This window comes from Bos javanicus, chromosome 20 (genome assembly GCF_032452875.1).
Source record: "Bos javanicus breed banteng chromosome 20, ARS-OSU_banteng_1.0, whole genome shotgun sequence".
Taxonomy (NCBI): domain Eukaryota; kingdom Metazoa; phylum Chordata; class Mammalia; order Artiodactyla; family Bovidae; genus Bos; species Bos javanicus.
Genome location: NC_083887.1, coordinates 33,948,553 through 33,971,614, shown reverse-complemented (window position 1 = coordinate 33,971,614; position 23,062 = coordinate 33,948,553). Strand labels below are relative to the sequence as shown.

Below are 23,062 nucleotides of genomic sequence, written 5' to 3'. Positions count from 1 at the left end.
GGATTTCCCAGGCAAGAATACTGTAGTGGGTTGCCATTTCCTTCTACAGGGGATCTTCCCAACCCAGGGATGGAACCTGCATCTCCTGTATCTCATGCATTGCAGGAAGATTCTTTACCTGCTGATCCATTGGGGAAGTCAATAATTTTTGTTTTAGAACTTGTGGATAAATCTAACTTGGTCAATAGGTATTTAAGTATATGTGTATTATTTTATATTTATATATAATGTATATGTTTATGTGTGCTGTGCTCAGTCATGTCCAACTCTTTGCAACTCCATGGTCTGTAGCCCACCAGGCTCCTCTGTCCATGGGGATTCTCCAGGCGGGAATACTGGAGTGGGTTGCCATGCCCTCCTTCAGGTTAAATCCCTGGGTTGGGAAGATCCCCTGCAGGAGGGCATGGCAACCCACTCCATTAGTCTTACCTGGATGGTTGAGTATGTATATGTGTATATTAACATACATATATGTGAAAGTGTTAGTCAGTCATGTGCGACTCTTGGGGACCCCATAGATTGTAGCCTGACAGGCTCCTCTGTCCACGGAATTCTCCAGGCATACACATACACATGCACATAATGTATAACATACACATTCCTATTTTTATTTATGAATACTTTATTCGGGATTTTTAAATCTCTGTTCATGAATGAGACCGATCTATAAATTTTCCTCTCTCATATTTTCTTTATCTCTTTCTATATCTAAGTCTTATTATTTATAAAAATCAGATGTTCAAGTCCTCAAAGCCTCTCTAAATTGCATTACATAAGATCTCTGAGACATTTCTGAAGATTTTGTCAATTTTTCCTTGCACTTTTGTTGATTTTTGTTTTATATATTTTAATTTTATGTCATTGGATGCCTACAGATTTAATATTGTTATATTCTTTTGTTGAAATATATATTTCATCATTATGAAGTAATCACTTTAACCCTTAATAATGCTTTTGCCTTAAAGTTTATTTTCTCTAAAAATATTATAGATTTTTATAATAAAATATTATAGATATTTCTCTAAAAATATTATAGATTTCAACTGATACTTTTTTTAACACTTGTCTGAAATATATATATGTATATATATATATATTTGATTTTCAATGTTTCTTTGTGCTTATCATAGGTATGTTCCTTTTAATTACATATACTTCTTACAATCAAGCCTGGCTATTAAATATTCTATCTCTTCCATCCCCTCTTATACTGTCTTGACATATGTATGTTAGATCTTTTCTTTCCTCCACGTTTCTTAACCTGTCCTTCAGGAGAGATTAGAGGAGGCACAGTACTATTTTTCTTATATGGATATTTTTCTAATAATTTCTTCATATTCTATCTTCTTATAAGTTCAGCCATGCATTTTAAAGAATGATTGTTGTATTATACCCAGCATTTCTCGGTATTTGAATTGGAGATGATCTTATGACTTTGATTCCTTTTCAACTGATAAATGAATCCCATATTGAATGTCTTTTTTTCTATTTAGGCATTAAATGCTAAAAATATTTGCCCTCCCTCTTTCAGCATCCAAAGCTGAGGGCACACATGGGGAGTCAGGAAACAGGCTGTTTCTAAAGCTATGCCAAATTATGTGTATTTGATCAAGTTGCTTAAAGCTTGTTTACCTGCACTTCCTTCCCATGGTTCCAGATGTTATGGCTTTAAAAAAACAGAGCATATAAATAGCTTGGACTAAAGCACAGGGACTAGTCTGCTTGTGAACAGGAAGTGAGGACCTTAAAAGAAAGATTAGGAAGAAAACAGGTGCCCTGTCTTCCTATTGCTGCTGGTGACCCCTTCTTTCAATTCTTCTTACTGAATTTTAGACAAAAGTGAAAGGAAGAGAAAAAACAGTATTTTAATTTCATCACTGAACTTGAGTCATATGTGTACAGGAAAATCATCAAGAGTCTTATGGTGTAAAGAACAATTTCTGTGGACAGTGCCCACTATGACTAATGCAGTGGGCCTTGCTAGGATCAACTTCAGAAGATTGGAGTTGAAGCAGACTGGGCAAGGAGCATTCATTCGTTCTCAGTAGATCTTTGTCATGTTGGTTGCAGAACCATCCTATTCTAAGTGAGGTCTCTAACATCTGCTCCCTTCTCCCCACCTTCATCCTCTCAAGCTTTCTCTCCATGTTTAAACACTGATGAGGGTTCAGCTGGAGTCTAGCTTCAGCCAGATCCCACAGCAAGTGCTGGAGCCTGAGTGGTTCAAAGTTATTCCACCTTTGGGTAAGAGGACTGGGTTTAAGAATACCTGTGTCACATGTACCCCAAAGTTCATTGCAGCACTATTTACAATAGCTAGGACATGGAAGCAACCTAGATGTCCATCGGCAGATGAATGGATAAGGAAATTGTGATACATATACACAATGGAATATTACTCAGCTATAAAAAAGGAGACATTTGAGTCAGTTCTAATGAGGGGAATGAACCTAGAGTCTATTATACAGAGTGAAGTAAGTCAGAAAGAGAAAGACTAACACTGTCTATTAAAGCATATAGATGGAATCTAGAAGGATGGTACTGACGATCCTACATGCAGGGCAGAAAAGGAGACACAGGCATAAGGAACAGACTTTTGGACTCAGTGGGAGAAAGCAAGGGTGGAATGATTTGAGAGAACGGCACAGAAACACACACATTACCATATGTAAAATAGATGACCAGTGCAAGTTTGATGCATGAAGCAGGGCACCCAAAGCTGGTGCCCTGTGACAACCTAGACAGATAGGGTAGGGAGGGAGGGAGGAAGGGGGTTCAGGATGGGGGGGACATATATATACCTATGGTCAATTCATGTTGATGTATAGGCAAAAATACCACAATACTGTAAAGTAATTATCCTCCGATTACAATAATTAAAAAAAAAAAAAAGAAATCCCTCTGTCAGTTCCTCACTCGCTGAGAACTGCTCCTTAGGGCTGGGAATATAACCTCCCATGACATAGTTCCTATTTGACTCAGGGCACTTCTCTAGAGAAGCACGCAGCAGCAAACCGCAGCACTTAACGTACCCAGGGTGTTGGAGCAGGAAGTGCACCAGCTGGCAATGCAGTCTAGGTAGGGCACCTATACAGTTTCATATTGCTACAGCAAAATCTGCTAGCAGAGTGACTGTGGCCCTGTGAAGGGTGTGTGATTCAAAGGAACAATTAGGCTTTCCCAATCTCCTAAGACTTTTTTGGAAGCTGTCCTGGTTAGAGTTTGCCATTAACTTCTCAATAGTCAGTTACTCTTTATAGTTTGGAAAAATTACACATAATCTAGAAAGAGTGAATAAAGAAGAAGGATGTTCCTAAAAACTATCCTTTCAGAACCCAGTTCCACCATGGTATTTTGCTGCCTTATTTCAGGGACCAGTTTTTGAAACTCATTAAAAAAACCAGAGCTAATTTCAGACTTCCTATGTCTTGCAAAGGGCAGAATATTCTTTGTAAGGAAAATATATTTACATCAGGGTGCACATGTACCAGTCAATTTAATTAAGCACAGAAAGTTCTTTGTCATCTGGGCTTAACCATATTGAACTGCCATAGAAATTCAATATAAAACAAGGTAATGTTTGGCACAAATACTAGAGCCATAAAATATGTCTCATAGTGCTACAGCCTGGATGTAAGATAAATTTTAGGTAAGGTCTTAGAAAAACTACAATAAACATATACATATCAAAGTGGCAAGGACCTCAGGTCCCTACAAAAACAATAATAATTCTTTGTATCAGTATAGATGGAAAATCTAGATATAAAAACACTTTCTAAAGCAATCAGGGGGGAAATGCCATTTTGTTTTTGTTGGCAGATGCATCAATTTTTGTCTAGTAAGATATTCAAGAAACTGGTGACGTGAGTTACTTGTGGCAGGGAAACTTTCTGGCTAAACGAGGTGAGTGAGACAAAAGCTTTTAGCCATTTTATGTTAAAAAAAAAAAAAAACCTTAAGCATCTGCAAATTTCAGCATTTGGTATTGGAAATCAATCCTCTGTGAATATAAAGGAATGACTGTATGTTTAAAAATAACTACATCAATACAGGTGGGTAAAAGGTGAAAGGGTTAGTCACTAAGTCATGTCTGACTCTTTGTGACCCCACGGACTGGGCTCCTCTGCCCATGAGATTCTCCGGGCAAGGATACTGGAGTGAGTTGCCATTTTCTTCTCCAAGGGATCTTCCCAACCCAGGGATTGAACCTAGGTCTCCTGCATTGCACACAGGTTCTTTACCATCTGCGCCATGCCCCAGGTCCTCAAAAACTTACTCCTCTGTCCATAGAATTCTCCAGGCAAGAATACTTGAGTGGGTAACCATTCCTGCCTCCAGTGTATCTTCCAGAGCCAGGAAATGAACCCAGGTCTCCTGCACTGCATGTGGATTCTCTACCATCTGAGCCACCAGAGAGGTAGAGATAAACTTTCATTGAGGAATGAGTATAATGAAGTATGCTGACCATTTTGCTAAGGTATTTATGTATGTCCTTATTAATTTTTACCACAAGATTTGGGGTAGGTGATGTTACTTTCCCATTGTACAGATAAGGGGATGAAGGGCTATGATGAATAAGTAGCTTCTCTGAGATCTCATAGATAGTAAGCTAGCAGTCTAACTATAATGCCTTCTGGCTGAAGTTAGAGGACATTTCCCAACTGAGTCCTTCTTTTTTTAAAATCTTTGATAGAATCCAGTTAATAGTTTTGTAATCATTCATTTCCCTTCAAATTAGCATTAGGAAAATTGGTGTCTGTGACTGTGGTCCTGCTGGGATGACTCTAAATCAGAGCTGGAAAATGTAGACTTCCAGAAGGTACTTTGCAGGTTAACTTTCCAACTTCCAGAGGAAGCCTAACCTTGAGAAGATCACTTTCTCTCCAGTCTCATGTTTTACCTAAAAGCAGTTATTTGATCTACGGATCTGAAAGCCACCTAACAAATGGACATTTAACTTTCTAATAGCCCACTGGGGCTGGTGATACACACGGTGCAAAGCAATCATCACCTAATCCATTTCATCACATTCTCGTACAATTTTTCAGAAACTTGACTAGTTTGTGACCTTACTTTCCTAATTACATGGATATACGGTCAATGCCAACCTATGGAAATTAGAAGAAGAGACTTCCCAGCTAGCTTTGATGTGTGTCCTCCTTTGTTCTAATTATGGTATTGGGAATTACTCCAGCAGATCCACCTTCTGCCTAAAACATTCTAGTCTCGTGCCTAGTCCATCCCAGGTGAAAAGGGTTAGGGTTAGCCCCACCTGTGTATTCAGACACAGGCCCTAGCCACCAACCTAATCCTGGAAGAAAACGTATATAGTCTGTTTGTGTTGTTTCCTCATGAAATCAGTTAGAAAGACCCAAAGGGAAACCTTTGAAATAATCCAGGCAAAATATAATAGGACCTAAAGGAGGAGAAGAGCATGAGATAGTTGGATGGCATCACCGACTCGACGCACATGGGTATGAGCAAGTTCCGGGAGTTGGTGATGGACAGGAAAGCCTGGTGTGTTGCAGTCCATGGGGTCACAAAGAGTCGGACACGACTGAGTGACTGAACTCAACGTGGCCACAGAGATGGAGAAAGAAGGATATGAACTGTGGGTGTTTAATGGGTAAAATTTCAATTGGCCCTGAATAGTCATAAAATGTAAAGTCTGAGGGAGAAAAAAAAAGTAAAAAAAAAGACTACCAGATTTCTTAACTGAATAACTTAGTAGGCAATCAATGCCATCTATGGAGATGGATGTCTTCTTCATCTTTCATTTGGTTTCACTTATGCTTGTTTGCTTTTGATTTTGGTGAGTTAGAAGGTGGTGAGAGTAAAATGATTGATTTCATGTCAGCTATGACAAGGCCTAAACAGCTTATTGTTTCCAGTGCTTTTGTTTCTATCAAAGTATCTGTGGTTTTTAAAGGGACAAAAAGGGACCCAAAGCACTCAGGGGACAGAAGTCCAGATTCCCACATGACACTACCAGTCGGGGCTGACCCTTCAAACAAGGCATTTGCTCTTCATGGCATCCCATGCTCTACCCCAGTTTCAATTTATGTATCACCTGCTGGCTTCCCTAGGCAATCTATTGTCAATCTCCTGCCTTAGGCCAAAGGCCTTGACTAGCTTTGAAACTCCTTCCCTACTCTATATCCCCCACCGCCAACCCAGAGTTGTAATAACTGCTCTTAAGGACCAACCAAAGTACATAGAGAAAAATATTTTCTTCTAAATTATAGGTCAGACATTATTCTACCTCATTCCACTGAATTCTGGGGAGGTACCAAAACTGTTCTGCACTACTGTGGTAATACCAACCCCAAGCCCTCTGTCCACCGTTAGCCACTATTAGGCCTTTGCAAGCTAAGTCGCATCCGTTGTGTCCGACTCTGTGTGATCCTATAGACTGTAGCATGCCAGGCTCCTCTGTCCATGGGATTCTCCAGGCAAGAATACTGGAGAGGGTTGCCAAGCCCTTCTACAGAGAATCTTCCTGACCCAGGGATCAAACCTGCATCTCTCAGGTTTCCTGCACTGGCAGATGGATTCTATACCAGTAGCACCACCTGGGAAACCCCACGAGGCCTTTCAGTTCAGCTCAGTCGCTCAGTCATGTCCAACTCCTTGTGACCCCACGGACTGCAGCACGCCAGGCTTCCCTTGTCTATCACCAACTCCCAAAGCTTGCTCAAACTCATGTCCATCAAGTCGGTGATGTGATCCAACCATCTCATCCTCTGTCGTCCCCTTCTCTCCTGCATTCAATCTTGCCCAGCATCAGGGTCTTTTCCAAGGAGTCAGTTCTTTGCATCAGGTGGCCAAAGTATTAGGCCTTTAGTTAACCCCAAAAGAGATGTGGCTGAGAGAGAAAGATGTAAAACCAGTACTGCCCAGGTGTTAAGTGCCCAGAGCCCTGGATTTAGACCAGTCTTTATTTTTATAAGACCTCTATTACCACTCTTCCCTGCCTTACACTAATTTCCTAATATAAACTTCAGGTTAGATTTTGTGAATCTATCCTCCCACTTAAAAACGATTTTAAATTCAGGATATGTGCTTGCTGCCTACTATGTCTCAATGCCTTCCTGCCCCACTCAGAACACTAGACACTGATTCTACCATTTATCTCAGTGAGTCTAAAAATAAAAGTGGGATATGGGTTTTAGCAAAATTATATAGTTAAGACAGAAGTCTCAATGAAAATCTATGTTACAGTTAGCCATTTCTACAGCTAGAAATGTCTCTCATCTCTTGGGTGAGTTGGGATAGAAACCTACCTGGCTCCTATGTCCAGCATCCACTTCTTTCCCAACTATAGCCCTAGAAAGCTGGTCTTCTATTCATTCTGACTTTGAGTGTGTTAGAAGAAATGTCAAATGAAATCTAAAAAATTCTGCATGGAGCTCTGAACAACTAATTTTGCTATGGGCAAGTCTGCTTATTCACTCACTCAACATGAATTAAACATTCAAGAAGTGCCAGGTGATTAGGAGTGCAGAAATGAGTAACAGTTGATGACTGAACTGGAAGAATGGGCAAAAATTAATTATGCAATTCAATGTGGTAAGTAATAGAGCCATGATCAGTTTTATGCTATATTAGGAGACAAAACTGAGGAGCACCGAACTTCTAGAATAGTGTTTATGAATCTTTATTGTGCTTCCAATGTACCAGGAATCCTGTTAAAATGAAGACTCTGTGTCAGTAAGTCTTGAAAGGGATGTAGAATCTGCATTTCTAACAAGCTCCCAAGTGACGCTGATTATGCTGGTCCATGGAACAGACTGTGAGAAGCAAAGTCCTAAGGGACCTGAAAATACTTCAAAAAAGAGATGGTGCTTGAACTGACACTTTAAGGAATAAATAGGAGTTGCCCAGTAGCATAGCATAAAAGTCATCCAGGCAAAGAAGCAGCATATTTAGAAAATAACAAAAGGCATTTCTAGTGACTTGAAAATTAGCAAGAACAATACTAGAATTGAAAAACCTCACTGGTGAAATCAACAGCATTTAAGACATGTGGATTGGCTAAAATATTTTAGAGATACTCTCTATCTTTGCCTTAATAGTATGTAAGAATCCACTGGGGCCTTTACCCCAAGTTCCAAGGAACAGTACCAATAGTTTAGAAGGACACAAAATCCAACATCTGAATGTTGCTACAAGTGCCTCAAGTATTTCTTTCTTATGAAGTGTGCTTACAGAGCCTCCAAAGATAGTCCCAGATAGTAGTACTGGAGTTTTATCAGGCTTTAAGACCCATTTTGTGCCTAATTTTCTAGCAAGTGTCCATATATATCACAGACAATCATCAGTTTCATTACATTTTGGCCTTATCCTTTCTGAGAAACAGTTAACCAGCCCTCATCACTCCTCAAATTGTTCTCTTTGTTTTTTGGCTGCATTGCAGCATGCAGGATCTTAGTCCTCTACAAGGAATCGAACTCATGACCCTGCAATGGAAGTGCAGAGTCCTAACCACTGGACAACCAGGGAATTCCCACCTCAAAACCTTTAACTGCTGCTGCTAAGTTGCTTCAGTCGTGTCTGACTCTGTTCGACCCCATAGACGGCAGCCCACCAGGCTCCCCCATCCCTAGGATTCTCCAGGCAAGAACACTGGAGTGGGTTGCCATTTCCTTCTCCAATGCATGAAAGTGAAGAGTGAAAGTGAAGTTGCGTAGTTGTGTCCGACTCTTTGCGAACCCATGGACTGCGGCCTACCAGGCTCCTCCGTCCATGGGATTTTCCAGGCAAGAGTACTGGTACTGTTATCAAACAAAACTTTAAGAATTGTTAGCTTTGATAGCACCATATCTATGGTAGCAATTCTTGCCCTACTGACCTTACAGACAAAACTAAGATAGATGTACTTGAAAATATTATGTGATATATATCAATTATTTCTCAATGAAACTTTAAAAGAGGAAAAAATAAATAAGGTAAAAAAAAATTAAAATATGAAAATTCTGACTGTAATTAAAGACAGCCAAAGAGGTACTTACAGTATCCATCAAGGTAAAAATTCCCTGAACAATCAGAATAATCTGAGATTCTTAATTAAAAAAAAAAAAATATCCCCAGATCCTACTACTGAAAATTTCAGTTCTGTTTTCTGTGGGGAGGCCCAAAGATGTGATAAATACCCCTGTACTGTGCTTAGTTGCTCAGCCGTGTCCAGCTCTTTGCGACCCCATGGACTGTAGCCTTCCAGGCTCTTCTTTTCATGGGAATTCTCCAGGCAAGAATAGTGGAGTGGATTGACATGCCCTCCTCCAGGGGATCTTCTCAACCCAGGGATCAAACCCAGGTCTCCCACATTGCAGGTGGATTCTTTACCATCTGAGCCACCAGGGAAGCCCAATAAATACCCCAAATGATACTGAAAATCATGTGAGTTTAGGAAATTCCACACTATGCAATGGAATTGGGGACACAGGAGAGAATATGCACACTCTCCCCCATCACCAATATTACCTCATAGAAGAGCACATCTGTGTCATTACCGTTACTACAAATGACTCATGGCAAATATTTCCCAGTCATGTAACTCTCTTATTTTCTGCTTCTAACAGTTTAGGTAAAACACAAGACTGAGTCAACGTTACATGCTATACTGCCTACAAACATATTTGAGATGCTAAAGTTTGAGCCTGCCAATCAATTGTATTTTTCTTAATTACCATGAGATTAGCAAATTGCCCTCACTTTAAGTTTCTTTAAGAAACTTCTTTAAACTTTGTCCTCAAAAGTGAGCAAAAAGTGATGAGTCACTTAAAGACATAATCTGGTAACTATTTCTTTATGAAGCTGTGCTATATTAGGCTTCTACAAGGTGTGGTCATGGGAAGAACATTGTGCCGTGCTTAATCACTTAGTCATGTCCAACTCTTTGCAACCCCAGATATCTGGGGTCTGTAGCCTGTCAGGCACCTTTATCCTTGGGATTCTCCAAGCAAGAATACTGGAATGAGTTGCCCTTCCCTTCTTTCGGGGGACCTTCCTGACCCAGGGATCAAACCTGTGTCTCCTGTATTACAGGAAGATTCTTTAGCCACCAGGGAAACCCAAGAATACTGGATAGGGTAGCCCATCCCTTCTCCAGGGGATCTTCCCAACCCAAGGATCAAACCAGGGTCTCCTGGATTGCAGACAGATTCTTTACCGGTTGACCTACCAGGAAGCCCAGAAAAAAATATTATTTAATGACAGTTAGGTATTCAGCTTTATGTTTGTTAAGTTTATGTAACATGTCCATGACTAAAACAGCATCTATGTACCTATTTATAACTACCACATAAAGACCTACAGGTGGAGAGCACAAGTACACACACACACACACACACACACACACTGCATTCCTTCAGAAATTCTTTTACCTGGGAGTCACAACTAGCTGGGTGGGTCTGCTTATGCCTCCCTCACAGAACCAGACTCATAAGCTCTGTAACCAGGTTAGATTCAGACCGAATTGCCTAAAGAATCCAATCAAATAAAACTGTCAGTTCAATTGTAAAATACTGCTTTAGTTAAAAGGTGGTAAAAGCCCAGATCTTATTACCCCTAGAGGTGCTGAAAACATCAGGCCAAAAACATCAGTTGGCTTAAGATGAATCTATTGATAGATTGTGAATGGAGAAATTAAGGACCCTTGGGAATCATCCTTTACCTTGAAGTCTGACTGAAGGATGAAGACTAGATGCCTGCAGGGTGACCTGGGGTAAATGTTATAAGCAGACTGGGTGGACTGTACCTCTGAGCCAGTCAGCATATGCTAAAGGTCTGCTGCCATTTGTTCTTATTCTCATCACCCAATATGATCAAAACTTTACAGGTTTAGCCCTGTAAGCATTTCCCCAATTACTGATAACCAGAACAAAAAATACCTGTGTAACAAAATACACAACCTAGAGAGCAAACCATTTTATAGAAGCTTCAGACACATTAATCTCTTTTACCAAAGACACACCCTTCAAACACATCTATGTGATACTGTCCACTTTGCTCTCAGCCTGATCATAGACTAATTTCGCCACTAACAGATTTGGTCTTTTCCCCAAATCATTGCTTACAGAGTATTTTGAAAACTGAAGAAAAAGTAATAGCAACTGTCTTATTAATAAAAGAAATATATTTAAGTCTCTATGGTTGCCAGACACCAGATAGTTAAAAAGATATCAACAGATGTTTGACATAAAACAATAAAATTCTGTAAAGTAATTCTCCTTCAATTAAAAAAAAATTTTTTTTAAAAAAAGATGCCAGCAGATACAGAAGACAAATTCACAAAGCAGTTAAATTGCAAAGTACTTGCATGAAGCAATCAGGCCTATTTCCCTTCACAATGAAAACTGTGTACTGATGATTTCAAATAACAGGCAGCTAAGGGGTTTCCATTGGAGAAGGCGATGGCACCCCACTCCAGTACTCTTGCCTGGAAAATCCCATGGATGGAGGAGCCTGGTAGGCTGCAGTCCATGGGGTCGCAAAGAGTCGGACACGACTGAGCGACTTCACTTTCACTGTTCACTTTCATGCATTGGAGAAGGAAATGGCAACCCACTCCAGTGTTCTTGCCTGGAGAATCCCAGGGACAGGGGAGCCTGGTGGGCTGTTGTCTATGGGGTCGCACAGAGTCGGACACAACTGAAGCGACTTAGCAGCAGCAGCAGCAGCAAGGGGTTTCCCTGGTGGTCCAGTTAAGATCTGCCTTGCAATGCAGGGAACACTGGTTCAATCCCTGCTCCGGGAAGACCCCGCATTCCACAGGGCAGCTAAGACTGTGCGCCACTACTGAAGCCCATATGCCTAGAGTCCGTGCTCCGCAACAAGAGAAACCACCTCTATAAGAAGGCCCGGCACTGCAATTTGAGAGTAGCCCCCTCTCACGGCAACTAGAGAAAGCCCACACAGTAATGAAAACCCAGCACAGCCAAAAATAAAATTTTTTTTTTTTTTAAAGGCAGCTAAGACCTAAACCAGGAAGTCAGTTTATACTGTCCTGTTTTGAAAGGGCAGCAAGAGATGGACAAATGTTGCACATCACAACTCTCCTGTTAAGAGTGTTTTCTTGGGAATGTTTTTGAGTGAAAAGTCAAAGTCACTCAGTCGTGTCAGACTCTTTGCGACCCCGTGGACTGTAGCCCGCCAGGCTCCTCTGTGCACGGAATTCTCCAGGCCAGAATACTGGAGTGGGTTGCCGTTCCCTTCTCCAGGGGATCTTCCCAACCCAGGGATTGAACCCAAGTCTCCTGCATTGCCGTGGATTCTTTACCATCTGAGCCACCAGGGAAGCCCAATGTTTGTGAGCTGCTCCTAAATACTGACAGTTACTCATGACCATTACACTATAGATGAGATTCCTGAGATCCCTGAGCTTCCAAATAAAATTCAGAATCAAAATTCTGGTTGTCGCTTCATCCCCAGCCCTAAGTGAACCAGTTATGTCATTATATATCTCCTGCCTCAGCTTCCTCATTTACTTAATGGGCGGAGTATCTGTGTTGGGTCTTGGAGGATTACCACGGGGATGAAGGCAGCACAGTCTCAAATAACATTGCCTTTACCATAATTTTTTACTAAACACTATCAGCATCTGAGTTTTCAGCCCTTGGTTCAATTTAGTCTTTATTCTCCTCTCCTAACACCCTTTGTAACTAGTGTGCTGACTTCCTGCTTTGTAATTCCACAAGACTCTTTTATTTTCCTTCTCTATTTCTCTGCATAACCACCAGCCCTTGCTCCAGTACAGTACTTCACTTTTTTTTTAAATATAAATTTATTTAATTGTACTTCACTTTTGAAGCTACACCATGAATGGCCAATAGGACATATGCTCACTGATTAGCCTACAGCATAGACCGGTCAGGAGGTTGGCACACTGACCCAAACAACCAGAGCAAAGGTGTTTCCCGAGATGAGTGGCTAAATGGCTAAACGGCTGTCAGAGCAAATGCACCAGAGCAGAATTACTGATCTGATTGTTGGAGCTGTATCAGGTAACTTGTAACAGAAGCTTCATAAGCAAAGGTATTTCCATTAAACTATGAAGAAGTCTGGAGTCATGGCCTGTTTCCAAGATTGCCAAGTTCATGGAGTGAATTGGAGCAAATCTTACCTACACTTTCTCATCTATTGATACATGTTTCAGAGATCAGTTCTTTTCATCATAATCATAGACAAGCCTCATCTATGAAGCATTCACTTATGTTGTGTCTGTGATTACATGGTACATACCTTCCCCCATCAGCCCCTTTTAGATTTAAGAGAAAAATAGTTTGAAATTGAAAACAAACAACAAATTACACACTTAAAATTATGCACTCTTCAACTACAAAACATCACAGTACATCTTTAGCACAGTGAGATTAACAAAGAAGGTTTTGATGTCATTTCAGCCAGCTAACACTCCATACTCCCTAAGCAATCACTGCCCTACTATAATTACTTTGGTCAACACCGTTTAAAATCCATACACACAAAAAATAAATAAATAAATAAAATAAAATCCATACACAAAACACCGAATATACATTTCACTCTTCCACAGTCTTAATTTTTTTCAAAAGGTTGGCATGAGGAAAAGGGAGCTGAGTGAGAAAAGAGGTAATGAAGTAGATTGCAAAGAATATTATGAAATTGTTCATTTCTGCTTTTTTTATTATTATTTTTGCCCTCCTCTGAAAGTAAACACTGAATTACTTCATTTTTCTGTGTGTATACATATAAGTTGTTTGTGCACACAGAGATACACAGTTAAAGCCTATGGTTAATTCACACAATACTAAATCCCAACAGAGGAGGAGAAGAGGTTAATTGTTTTTACCCAAAAGAAGTATGGAGAAACTATTTTTGATTATTAAAAGCATATTAAAAAAAATGAAACTGATCCAAGAGTGAAGAGAGTATTTTTATATGTAAAAACATATATATATATATACACACACACACACACACATATATTAGCCAGGCACTGTAACATCAGTAACATCCCTTTGGAAACCAAATTTCCACTCTGCAACTGGGCCTCTGATGATTTAGAACTGAGTCAGTTTGAATGTGATGCCTTTGGAATGCAAACTGGCAGCAGAGTTCGAGGAAGCCCACGTGATCAGGGATACCCCAGAGGCACTTGCAGTCCTGAAGGATGTTCCAGGAACGCCTCCTACGTGCTGTGTGACATCACAAACAGGTAGAGCATTTCCACTCCTCTAAAAGGAAGAGAATGTGGCCCCACCTTGCCAGGAAGAAGAATCTGACAAGCTTCCCAATAAGGCATTTCTAATGTGAGTTGCCCACACTACTTGGACACAGGCAGGAAGGATCATTTTACCTTCTAGGCAGCAATTAGCTTCTGAATCCCAGTATTCAACTCATCTCCAAACACATTCCTCTTTAAATTTCTAAAGCCAAAGAATACACCTAATCACTGTCTCCAGCCTTCTCTCCTTTTATAGGATCGTTAATCCCATAGATATTTAAATGCCTATGATGTGCAAAACATCGTATTTGTTCTTTGATGGAGAATGATTAGTAGGAAAAAAATGCCCTGTATTGAGTCAAGTGGGAAAATAAAGAAAAGAACTGAGAAAAGTTCTAAGAAGGAAACAAACAGGCCACTGTAATAGCGACTCACCATTGGACTTCCCTGGTGGCTCAGACAGTAAAGAATCCACCTGCAATGTGGGAGGCCTGGGTTCGATCCCTGGGCTGGGAAGATCCCCTGCAGAAGAGCATGGCACAGTGAAGGGAGGCTTTACTGTGGGCAGCCTCCTGTTCTAACTTTAATGTACATTCCTGTTAAAATGCAGGCTCCAGTTTAGTTGGTCAAGGGTGAGACCAGGGATTATGCATGTTTTACAAATTCTAAGGTCTGCTGCTGGTCCACAAACCACGTTCTTGAATAAAGGCATTAGGGTTTCTCTTTATGGGTTATTCTCTAAGTGTGGTCACCAGATTAGCAGCTTCAGCATCACCTAGAAACTTGTTAGAAACACAAATTCTCAGGCCCCACCTTAAATTTACTGAGACAGAAGTTCTGGGGCTGAGGCTAGCAGTTGATATTTGAACCAACCCTTCAAGTAATACTAATGCACACTAACCCCCAACACAGTAGCCACTGGCCACCTTTTGAGGCTACTGAACACTCAATGCAGCTAGTCTGAGTTGAAATACGTGTTAAGTGTACATCACACACCAGATCTCAAGGACTTAAAATAGAATGTAAAACTTCTTATTAATAATTCTTACACTAAATACATGTTGAAATACTATTTTGAATATATTGGATTAAATTAACTATATAGGATGTGGCCTGAGAATTTGTGTTTCTAACAAGTTTCTAGGTGATGCTGAAGCTGCATCACCTGGCTAGTGGTTAGTAGACCAGCAGCAGAACTTGGGTCTTGTAAGATATGCATAATCCCTGGTCCTGCCCTTGACCAATTAAACTGGAACCTGAATTTTAACAGGAATGTTATTAATATTATTAATAATATGGTATTAATATTATTGTATTAACAACATATTATTAAGAATGTTATTAATATTAACATTTAACAGGAATGTTATTAATATTAATTTCACTTTATATTTATTTATTTTCATGTGGCTACTAAATTTTTTAATTTAGCTATAGTTGATTTACAATGTTATATTAATTTTAGATGTACAACTTGGTAATTCAAAATTTTTATAGATTATACTCCATTTAGGGCTTCCCTGATGGCTCAGATGGTAAAGAATCTGCCTGCAATATAGGAGGACAGGTTTGATCCCTGGGTCAGGAAGATCCCCCAGAGAAGGGAATGGCAACTCACTCCAGTATTCTTGCCTGGAGAATTCCATGGATATAGGAGCCTGGCAGGCTACACTCCATGGGTCAAAAAAGTCAGACACGACTGACCATTTACAATTATCATAAAATACTGACTATGTTCTTGAGCTGTACACTATGTCCTTGTAGCTTATTTATTTCATACACAGCAGTTTCTACCTCTTAATCTCCTACCCCTATCTTGCCCCTTCCCTCATCTCTCTCCCCAATAGTAACCATTAGTTTGTTCTCTGTATCTGTGAGTCTGTTTCTGTTTATTATATTCATTCATTTTTTAGATTCCACATGTAAGTGATAATATATAGTATTTGTCTTTTTCTGTCTGACTTATTTCACTAAGCATAATCTCCTCCAGATCAATGTTGTCATTAATCGCAAAATTTCATAATTTTTTCATGACCAAGTAATATTCCATGGTGTATATGTGTGTGTGTGTAGTATATATGTGTGTGTGTGTGTGTGCATGCCTATATATATAAATATATATGTATATACATATATATATCACTTATTTATCCATTTATCTGCTGATGGACACTTAGGTTGCTTTTATATCTTGGCTATTGCAAATAATGCTGCTATGAACAGTGGGTGCCTATATCTTTTCAAATTAGTATTTTTGTTTTCTTTGGGTACATGCTCACAGTGGAATTGCTGGTCATATGGTAGTTCTATTTTTAGTTTTTTTAGGAACCTTCATACTGTTCTCCATAGTGACTGTACCAATTTACATTCCCACCAACAGTGTATAGGGTTTCCTTTCTCCATATCCTTACCAATATTTGTTATTTGCAATCTTTTTAATGACAGCCATACTGATGGGTGTAAGGTTTTATTTTGCTTATTTTCATGTGGGTACTAAAAACTTTTGAATGACACATGAGACGAGCATTATAATTTTACTGGCAGTTCTTCACTAAACGTTGAGAACTGTTCCTATGGAGCAACAGTTCATAACTAGGACCATGGTGCCTACCTGGGGACATCTGGCAATGTCTAGAGACATTTTTGGTTGTCACAAATCAGACAGAGCAGGGGTTTTATGGACATCTCCTATATAAAGGCCAGGGACCCTGCTAAACATCCCGTAATTCATAGAACAGTTCCCCACAACCAAGAATTATCCAGTTCAAAATGTCAGTAGTGTTGAGGTTGAGAAAAATATGGTCTACCATAGTGATCCTGCATGTTAGAATCACTCAGGGTGAATTAAAAATACAACTGCCTTTGCCCTTGGCCTATCCCTAGACTAACTAAATTGGAATCTCTGGTACAGAGGCCATCGCATGGTTGTTCATTTTGTTTTGCTGTTTAAAATTCTTTAGGGTTTCCAATGCGTAGCCAGAGTTGAGAACCTCTGTTCTAGAGGGAAGGATAGAAACCTCATTCATTTTTTTTTCTTTTTTTAAAATTTTAATTAGAGGTTAATTACTTTACAATATTGTATTGGTTTTGCCATACATTCATTTTTAAATGCTGTGGGCTGCTAGCACCCACTGCCCCTTAGCCCCAGACCTGAGAATCTGCATTTCTATCAAGTTTCCAGGTGATGCTTAAGCTGCTGGTTCAGTGTCCTAAGGTGCATTTGTGTACCATTCAACACAGCACTGGGCATTTCTTCTCTCTGGATGGCCCACCACACAGAGACAGCAGAGATCCCCAGCAGACTAGGGCAGTAGCCTCCTGCATCAGAGAGGGCAACTCCCCCTTGACTGAAACCTAAGGCTCTATCAAAGTGACTTCTCCATTCTGCCAAGACAGAAGCCACTCTTTGAGGAAGGGGAAGTGAGTAAATATGTTAAATATTCATTTAGATTCTTTCTGCCCTGCTTTGCAAGCAGGAAACAAAAATATCGGTGACTGGGTCATCTTAGCAAAACCTCTTTCACTTCACTCTTCAATTTCTGTCAGTACACAATTTAAATCACTTAAAATTTTTGCAGATTATAAAATTTTGAAGATTGAAACACCTTTCTTCCTAACATTTCTAAGAAAGCGTAAGCCAGGGAAAACAAGCTTGAAACATTTAATGGTTCCCTATTCAATAATTAACTTTTGAAATGTGTGAAAGTTGCCCAGTCATATCCAACTCTGCAACCCCATGGACTGTAGTCTGCCAGGCTCCTCTGTCCATGGGATTCTCCAGGCAAAAATACCAGAGTGGGTTGTAATTTCCTTCTCCAGGAGATCTTCCCCATCCAAAATTCATATATATATATATAAATCTAAAATAGATTGCCCTACACACATACACATTTACCTGCTGGACACTTTGCCCACTTTCTATGCTCCAATCACCATGGCCTTGATCCTGATTTTGATCATCTCTCCTCATTCACCGTGGCACACTCACAGTGACAGCGTTTCAGCTCCAGAAGGTCCTTGAATTCTTATTTTCATTAGTGATGGCCTGTCTAATGGGCCTCCTGCCTGTGCTTCCCACATGCCAGGCATGAAGACCCTTGCACCAGTATCATCTGAGTGAGATAATGTCTCACATCCTCCAGTCTTTGCTCAGCTGTCATCTCCTCTCTCCCTTCTGGACCCCTCTTTCTCAACACCTTTGCTCTGCTCTTCTGCTTTTCCATAGCATACACTACATACAACCAGCACTACCTGATTCACTTAGTCTTTTTACTGTTTACTGTTTGCCTCTCATTCAGGAGTCTATGCTCCATGAAGGTAGAAATCCCTGTTGTGTTCATTGACAGGACTTAAACGCCTAAAATAATTGCCTGGTACTTCGTAGGTATGCAAGAAACATTTGTTGACCAAACAGGTGTTTTTTTTCAGGTGGTTCACTGGCAAAGAATCTGCCTGCCAATTCAGGAGACTCAGGTTTGATCCCTGGGTCAGGAAGATACCCTGGATAAGGGAATGGCAACCCACTTCCATATTCTTACTTGGAAAATTCACGGACAGAGGAGCCTGGTGGGCTACAACCCATGGGGTCGCAAAGAGTCGGACACCTGAGCAATGGAGCACACACACAAATATTTCCTGTTTCCTACAACTTTATTGCTTCATCAAATTATTTACAAAATTCTGTTTGGAGCCTGTATCTTTACTGCAGCCCAAGCAAACAACGAGAAAAGCTACTAGACAGGCCATCACCAAATAAAATAAGAATTCAAGGACCTTCTGGAGCTGAAATGCTGTCACTGTGACTGTGCCACAGGGAATGAGGAGAAATGATCAAAGTCAAGATGAAAGACATCCACAGAGGATATTAAGGGTCTCATGAAGCAGGGTAAAAGTTTGAATTGTGTTTTTAGGTCATTAGGAAGCCACCAAAGGTTTTAGGCAAAGGGTTGGGTAAAGACTGGGCATCATAACAGGTGGTTGATAAGGGCCCCTTGATTGCTCTGAGAGCCCGGCACCGCCCCTGTTTTTATTTAAGGTTCTATCTGTCCCTAATCAACTGATGATACACGGTTTAGCAGGCGTGCCTGTGCTGGGTAGAGCTGTATTAGCTCTAAGTGCAGAGTCAACTCATCTTTAGGAAGCCCAATCTAACACCTAGATCCTTGCAACTCAATGTGTGGTCTGCAGATCAACATCAGCAACATCACCTGGGAGTTGGGAAGAAATACAGAATCCCAGGTCCCTCTCTGGACGGAAGAAACTGAAATCTGCATTTTAACACAATCCCCAGGTGACTTAGATCCATGTTAAAGTTGAAGTATTTCTATCCTAAAAGAAATCAGTCCTGAATACTCATTGGAAGGACTGGTGCTGAAGCAGAAGCTCCAATACTTTGGCCACCTAATGCAAAGAACTGACTCACTGGAAAAGACCCTGATACTAGAAAAGGTTGAAGGCAGGAGGAGAAGGAGACAATAGAGGATGAGATGTTTGGATGGCATCACCGACTTTATGGACATGAGTTGAAGCAAGTTTGGGAGTTGGTGATGGACAGGGATACCAGGCATGCTGCAGTCCATGGGGTCGCAAAGAGTCGGACACGACTGAGCAACTGAACTGAACTGAACTATACTAAGTGACTGAGCACACACGTTATACTAACGTTATACTAACATGCAACAGGTTTATTATTTTAAACAAATCAATATTTTTCATTTCTGTTTTAATTTCTAATATAGTATATGTCAATATATATAGTCCATGTAAACAATAGCTCTGAGTCCTCAACAACTTTTAAGAGTATAAAATGTCTGGAGATTAGAAAGTTTTGAGAACTGCTACATTAGAGCAAAGTAAAATGAAGACTGAAAAACCTCTTGTGGGAAAGAGATTTTTCAAGTAGACTGCTGGGTAAGCAGGATGGAACATACTGGTAAGAAAGAAAAAAAAGTCAACCTGCTTATAATATAAATAACCATGAGCAGGAATGGAAGTGTCTAAATTAGGTTCTCAATATTCTGTTTATTGTGGTTATTTCCTCTGTCATAAATAACCCAACTGCTAAACCCAGGCACATTCTCCACTGAGCACCCTGCTGTTCTCTCCTCCCAGAATGCTCTTCTAACAGTTATTCATTTAATCAATTTCCTCACCCACCTCAGGTCCTGGATCAAAATTTATCATCCCAAAGATGTCCACCCTTATCACCCAAACCAAAAGTGCAACCCACCCCCATGCCATTCACACACATTTCCGCCTCCCTTCAGCCAGCTTGATTTCTTTTTCACAGGCTTAACCACCTACTAAAATACCATGTAACACATTTGTTTAGTACATCTGCTGATACTATCTTCTCTTGCCAGAATGTAAGCTGCATAAAGGAAACTTTTGTCTGTTTTGTAATCTATCCCCATCAACTTTTCTAGAACAGTGCCTGGTATCTGGTGCCTTACAGTAACTATTTGTTAAGTATCAGGAGAGTGAGTTTCGCATATAGAGGTGGTGAAACTTAGAGATCAAGATTGGATGTTACAATGAAGCAAAATTTGGACTTGAATATTGGTTCAGACAATTACTGGGCTCAAGCTCTTCAGCAAACTATTACTAATAAATGCTCTGGGCCTCAATTTTCTCACAAGTAAAATTCTACCTCCCAGGATTATGGTGAGAACAAATAAGAAAATACCTGAAAACAGCATGCTGCCTGGAACTTAGTAACTGAGCATTAATCACACTGCTGTGGTTATTGCACCATTATTCACTACTTTATCTTTTATGCTCCCAGGAACCAGTATCCAGGGTGTACTGATTGGATTAAAGGCAATGCAGAGCCTCAGGTTCACTTTTGCTACATAAAGAGTAGCTCAATTTTCCATTGCTCAAGAAGATAATACTTTTCCAGACTCAGGGATATAAGTAAATTAGGTTTGACTCATTGCATGTCCATGCTAGAAGCATCATGAGAGGTTATTTAGTTCAACCTTTATTTTAACTTAACAGGTAAGTAAATGGAGGTCTGAGGTGAAAAAGTGTTCTAAAGATCATATAGCTTGTTAGTACAGAAAAGAATCTAAAATTCAGATTTCACATTCCCAGGCAATATTTTTTATACTCCAGCTGGCATGGAAGCTGTTTATTTGAGTACTTAATTCCAAAGTTTTTATCCTGTGCAAGATTAACATAGAGACATAGAAGAAAATATTTTATCTGCATGGACCCAGGATGCAGCTTGAGTGCTCAGTAGCCGCTGACAAAACATGCCCATTATCTTTATAACTCATTACTAATGGTTTGCACAGCAATAAACACTGAACAAATAAATCCCACTTATATGCTGATACTTTATCATGGGGGCTTCCCTGATAAAGGGAGGCTTCCTTGATAGCTCAGTTGGTAAAGAATCCACCTGCAAGGCAGGAGACCCAGTTCGATTCCTGGGCCGGGAAGATCCCCTGGGGAAGGGATAGGCTACCCACTCCAGTATTCTTGGGCTTCCCTTGTGGCTCAGCTGGTATAGAATCTGCCTGCAGTGCGGGAGACCCAAGTTAGATCCCTGGATTGGGAAGATCCCTTGGAGAAAGGAAAGACTACCCACTCCAGTATTCTGGCCTGGAGAATTCCATGGGGTCACAAAGAATCAGACACAACTGAGTGACTTTCATATATACTGAAAGAACACTAACTTCCTTCATAGAACCATGTAGAAGATTCTAGTCAAGGAAGGATAAGTCACTGAAGTTATTGCTGCAGAGATTTTTTCAACCTTAGTATATTAATTTTAGATCTGTCAAGTTGTGTCTATAAGCTGCACATTTATATTAAAATTCATTAATCAATTCAGTCAACTATTTTGGTTAACTTTTCCCCTGAATATTGCTCAAAAGTGTCAGACAGTAAAATCCATGAGATTTAGTTCTATTCTTATGAGCAACATTTCCTAAATATATATTCAAAATTGTCCCACTTATATACACTTATATACAAGTAACTATAAAGCTGGCTCTCCCACTTGCACAGAGAAATTACCAAATTATATGCATGAAAAGAGAAGTTGTATAAAATTCAACTATGTGAGATATGACAGGCTAGTCTATGATCAGGTCTCAAAAAAAATAAAGGAAGCTAACAAGAGTTGTCATGGAAATATGTTTTAGCCACTGAAAGTGCTTTAAAGATCCCTCCTATTTGCCAAACATAACCAGATACACAACTCTAGTGCACAATACAGACCCATGCAAATCAACATCATAAAACAATATACGGAATGCAGTGCCATGGTAGACCTCCAAGGCACAACAAAACACTGAAGAACAGGCAAGTTCCCTCTGGTAGTTGTATGTGAAGTGCTTTACCTGAGAATCTAATCTTTAATCCACCTTGCACTCATTCATTTACCAAACATTTATTAAGCACTTGCCAAGTAGGTTTTGAGCCTCTGGAGTTCAAAGATGAATGACATTTTGATATATTATCCAGCTTAGAATTTAGGAAAGAAATTTAGTCCAGACTAAATTTAGTCCAGACTAAATCTGTTTTGAAAGCAATGGGTAGATAAGAAAATGAAAATTAAAACTTTCAAGTTTAGCTGGGGTGGATGTCACACAACCCTCTCCATTGGGCAAAGGCTAAATATATAATTATCCAGGGTTAACTGAAGGAGAAAAACAACCAGGAAATGTAAACACTGTTCTAACAGATTAAATCTAAGTTTCAAGGGTTGAATAGGAAATACAGGCAGTAATTTCATCATGGCTAAACAGGAAATACATGATCAAGGAAAGGCAAACCAATGATAAGTACGTAGAATGAGAAGGGATGAATAAATGGAGTTATGAGTCTAAAGAATATTTATTCATC

The 23,062-nt window shown here is 39.9% G+C and overlaps 1 long non-coding RNA gene across 1 annotated transcript in view; it reads right to left on the bottom strand.

The window, feature by feature from the left end:
* Window positions 1-22,669, bottom strand: part of LOC133233649 (uncharacterized) — a 265,658-nt gene extending 242,989 nt beyond the window's left edge. Inside the window, exon 1 of the long non-coding RNA XR_009731793.1 lies at window positions 14,642-22,669. This is a non-coding gene — a long non-coding RNA (uncharacterized LOC133233649). The remainder of the gene's footprint in view (window positions 1-14,641) is intronic.
* Between the last annotated feature and the right edge of the window lie 393 nt (window positions 22,670-23,062).